We start from the raw sequence: 5,782 nt of genomic DNA on the forward strand, positions 1-5,782 counted from the left end.
TTTTAGTGATATTGCGATAGATATATATGATGTTATTGAATAATATCAATATTTATAATGGAAGATACGATGATATCTTAGAATATTTAAGATATGATGATGATGAATAATATTGCCCGCAAGGGTTTCAGAGTAAGGAGCAAGGTATTCGCTAAAGACTTCAGCAGACACTGAATCATTTGGATTCTTTGAAGGCAGATTTAGTCCTTGTGATTTGTCCACAGCCTCCTTCAGGGTTTGCTCAATCCGTTTTCCAGTTCCAAACCTTCTCCTTTTCTGTGCTTTGCTAACACAATATTCTTTATCATCAACTTTTGACTGTTACGGTTGTCTACAGTTTCTGCTGCTTCATTAAGCTTTTTCAAAACTTCATAGTACTGATTCGTAGGCTGAAGTGCTATTCCGAATTTCATAATTATAATTTCAGGAAATAACTTTATATGTATATGCAGAAATGATGTGAGATTCAAGAATAATTATTGATGCTTCCTAGGGTTTGGTATGACAATTATTGTTACAAGATGTAGACGGGTACATGACAAGGTTTTATAGTGATCTTTCAGAGAGATTTAAGTCAAAGAGCAATAAAGTTGCTGGTAAGCTTACTACTAATGTGGTGGAATATAAAAGGTTCCCCGGTAACGATGGTGAAAAGACAACGTATATATCAAGGTTATAATAATGCTACTTCGGATGAAAAGTCGAAGTTGTCTTTGTGGAGCTGTGACAAAATTCGCTATTTTGAAAAGGGATTGTAAAGTTATTTTGGGTAATAATAATGCTAAAGGATCTGACACGGATACGTGTTGAACCTTTGCTTAGGTTCAAGTGTCCTCCGAATGCATATCTATATGCATATATTCTTCGTATGTATCGTGTGATTGGTTTATTCTCTCGATTGTTCCTTAGTTGAGATGTTTTCAAGAATTTTGAAGGGTTTAGACGCAGGTTGTCATCGTCAATATCCGTATAATGAATTCGTCATGAATCTTGAATGATACGAATATCTTTATGAGTTCATGAAAGTGATGTTCTATTATAGTTTGAATTTAAAGTATGATTTTGAAGGATGTAGGAATTTAAGATTGATGGCACTTCTTAAATCTTGACTTGGATTTTGATCTGTCAAAATCAGAATATGTAATTGAATTGGTATGGAAAATGGTTGTCTTGAATTTTGTGAAATGATGTATATTGCTATGAAAGGAGAGAGTATAATTAACGATTGTCGAAACATCATTGAAAATGTACAGTGTAACATATTAATGTGAACTTAAGTATTTCTCGGGTATTACCTACCCGTTAAAATAAATTTTCACAAATAATATTTTGTACAAAAGAATTTTTATTACAGTCTTTATGAAGATATGTATGTATATTTTCTTCAGATGTAATATGGATTTAATGAGTTAATATTATATTAATCTCATTTGGTTTACGGTTGGAACTAGAAATGAATAATCCGTAAAACTTTAGAGATTACATAATTGCCGCGGAATATTTCTTCAACGTAAATGAAATAATGAATTAATACTTCATCACTCATTATTATTGGTATCCCTCAGTGCCTGCGGTGCGTATGATGTTGATGCTCATAATGCGGCTTGCGATGTTGAGGCTTGTGATGTTGTTGGTACTGCTACTGCTGGTGCTGGTAGTGGTTTGATGTGAGTATAGATGATGAGAATTTGTTTTGTTTTGTATTGTGAAAGAAAATGTTTAAAGTTTCTTGAATAAAAAGAGAGGTCAAGAGCTTTATAAAGGGAATGAAATGATGTAGGATACACTTGCTAATGAAGTTTTACTTTTCATGACATTAAATAATTCACCATGCAAGATACGGAGTAAAGGTCAGATAGCCTCAATAATATTAGTAATATTATACTCGTTGCGGCATATCCTGCAAAGGAGAGAGAAAATGGTGTTACGAACGGGTTCGCCGGTAAGTGCCTCATGTTCTCCACCGAGAGGCAAATTAGATTCATGAAAGAGATCACCTTCATCTTGTCTCCAATGATTAAGTAGACTACGAACCCATCCCCAATTCATCCAAAATAGATGATGGCTAATTGGTTGATCCATTCCGGTCACACTGCTTTCGGAGCTCGAGTGAAACTCCATATCAGAATTCGAGGGACTTGAACTAGTGGAGAGTTCCATTTCGTACGATTGAATAAAGGATTTTTCGATATGAAATGATTTCCGACTATCGAATGGTATTCTAATTACATAGAATATATATATATATATATATATATATATATATATATATATATATATATATATATATATATATATATATATATATATATATATATATATATATATATATATATATATATATATATATATATATATATATATATATATATATATATATATATATATATAGCAAAAGATTTCATAGATTACGGAGGAATTTACGGAATATGTTAGGCAAAGTTTACAGTAACAGATACGCTAAGATATGAATTGGCAGATACGCTAAGATATGAATTTCGTCTATACACTATTAATGCAATCAATGCATTAAGATGTGTCTAGACTAAGAATGATAAGTAGGAAATTTTCTAAGGGTGATAAGCAGATGATTTACGACTAGAAATGATAAGCAAAACTTTTGACATGCAGTTAAGGTCGAAGTCCAGACTCACTAATGCATCTTAATAACTATCCGTTAGACACACTAATGCAAAACCTGGTTCGCTAAGACCACCGCTCTGATACCAACTTTAACGACCCGTCCATATTACTATAAACGCAGTACGTTATTCATTGGTCCCATAGCGAGGTATTTGACCTCTATATGATACGTTTTTAGAAAATATTGCATTCATTTCATAAAAAGCACACCATTATTATACATAATGCATGTTTTAAACAAGTGGGCGATTATTTAAGAAATAATCCCCATAATACATCGGTTTCCAAATACTACACACATGACATAAAAGTTGAATATAATACATGACGAAGGTTTTATTGAATGCAACACTTCATTTAAACAAAAACATGAGACTCCATGCACAGCTTGCTCAGATAATGCAACAGCGGAAGACTTTCTTAAGGACCTGAGAATAAACATGCTTAAACAGTCAACACAAAGGTTGGTGAGATATATAGGTTTAGCATCGATATAAATATAGACCACAAGATTTCATAGTTATAAATATATATACACTCGCAAGTGTATAAAAGTATTCTATAAGTTGTTGAGCGCTTCGGCAATCATACTTAACCATTAATGTGGCATATTCCCTTTATTATGAAATCTCCCTACACTGTACCAAGTGTAGTAAAAACGAAGTACTATGCAACCGTTTAGGATACTAGAGCGACTAGCCCGGTTGGGGTTGTAAAACCCGATAGATCTATCAATAGGATTTGCACTTACATGTTCTTACAACATGTAAATATTAGTTACCAAGCTATTAGGGAAGATATGCAATGTGGTACAACTCAACGTAGAATATATTTTAAGTACTTGTGTCCATGGCATATGTAGTGACCCGAACTTTTCCATTTTTATATATATTAATTGAGATTGATATTTACATGACTAAATGTTTCCAATGTGTTAAGCAATCAAACTTGTTAAGACTTGATTAAATGAAATAAGTTTCATATAGACAATTGATCACCCAAGTTGACCGGCGATTCACGAACGTTACAAAATTATAAAAACTACATGTTGTGGTCTATATAGACATATATATATATATATATATATATATATATATATATGGTTGACATAAGATTATGATGAGTAAGTATCTCACTAAATATATTAACAATGTGTGATATACATAAGAAATGAGATTACTAAGTTAAGAAACTCGAAATGATATATATATAACTATTATCGTTATGATAACGTCTACTAAATACATATGTATCATATTAAGATATTGATACACTATATTTAACATGATAAAATGATATTTAAATATATCATTAAGTGTGTTAACAATGAACTACATATGTAAAAACAAGACTACTAACTCAAGAATTACGAAACGAGACTTATATGTAACGATTATCATTGTAACGATATTTTAATGTATATATCATATTAAAAGATATTCATACATCATAATATCATGATAATATAATAATTTAACATCTCATTTGATATAATAAACATTGGGTTAACAACATTAATTGAGATCGTTAACTTAAAGGTTTCAAAACAACACTTACATGTAACGACTAACGAAGACTTAACGACTCCATTAGAATGTATATACATGTTGTGTTTTGATATGTATTCTTACACTTTTTAAAGACTTCAAGACACATATCAAAGTACTTCTACTTAACAAAAATGCTTACAATTACATCCTCATTCAGTTTCATCAACAATTCTACTCGTATGCATCCGTATTCGTACTCGTACAATACACAGCTTTTAGATGTATGTACTATTGGTATATACACTCCAATGATCAGATCTTAGCAGTCCATGTGAGTCACCTAACACATGTGGGAACCATCATTTGGCAACTAGCATGAAATATCTCATAAAATTACAAAAATATTAGTAATCATTCATGACTTATTTACATGAAAACAAAATTACATATCCTTTATATCTAATCCATATACCAACGACCAAAAACACCTATAAACACTTTCATTCTTCAATTTTCTTCATCTAATTGATCTCTCTCAAGTTCCATCTTCAAGTTCTAAGTGTTCTTCATAAATTTCATAAGTATAGTTTCATAAAAATCAAGAATACTACCAAGTTTGCAAGTTTACTTCCAAGCTTTCTAATCCATTCCAAGTAATCATCTAAGATCAAGGAACCTTTGTTATTTACATTAGGTTATCTTTCTAATTCAAGGTAATATTCATATTCAAACTTTGATTCAATTTCTACAACTATAACAATCTTATTTCGAGTGAAAATCTTACTTGAACTATTTTCGTGTCATGATTCTGCTTCAAGAACTTTCAAGCCATCCAAGGATCCTTTGAAGCTAGATCCATTTTTCTCATTTCCAGTAGTTTTATCCAGAAAACTTGAGGTAGTAATGATGTTCATAACATCATTTAATTCATACATATAAAGCTATCTTATTCGAAGGTTTAAACTTGTAATCACTAGAACATAGTTTAGTTAATTCTAAACTTGTTCGCAAACAAAAGTTAATCCTTCTAACTTGACTTTTAAAATAAACTAAATACATGTTCTATATCTATATGATATGCTAATTTAATGATTTAAAACCTGGAAACACGATGAACACCATAAAATCGGATATACGCCGCCGTAGTGAAACCGGGGACTATTTTGGTTTGGATAATTAAAAACTATGATAAACTTTGATTTAAAATTTATTCTTCTGGGAAAATGATTTTTCATATGAACATGAAACTATATCCAAAAATCTTGGTTAAACTCAAAGTGAAATTATGTTTTCAAAATGGTCATCAAGATGTCGTTCTTTCGACGGAAATAACTACCTCTTTAGTAATTGAAATGTAACTTAAATTTCCGACTATAAACCTATACTTTTTCTGTTTGGATTCTTAAATTAGAGTTCAATATGAAACCATAGCAATTTGATTCACTCAAAACGGATTTAAAATGAAGAAGTTATGGGTAAAACAAGATTGGATATTTTTGATCTTTTTAGCTACGGGAAATGTTTAACAAATCTATACAAATCATATCCTAGCTAACTTATATTGTATTATACATGTATTCTAATATATTATGTAATCTTGGGATACCATAGACACGTATGTAAATGTTTTGACATATCATATCGACCCA

The sequence above is a fragment of the Rutidosis leptorrhynchoides genome, chromosome 4 (assembly GCF_046630445.1).
Source record: "Rutidosis leptorrhynchoides isolate AG116_Rl617_1_P2 chromosome 4, CSIRO_AGI_Rlap_v1, whole genome shotgun sequence".
NCBI classification, from domain to species: domain Eukaryota; kingdom Viridiplantae; phylum Streptophyta; class Magnoliopsida; order Asterales; family Asteraceae; genus Rutidosis; species Rutidosis leptorrhynchoides.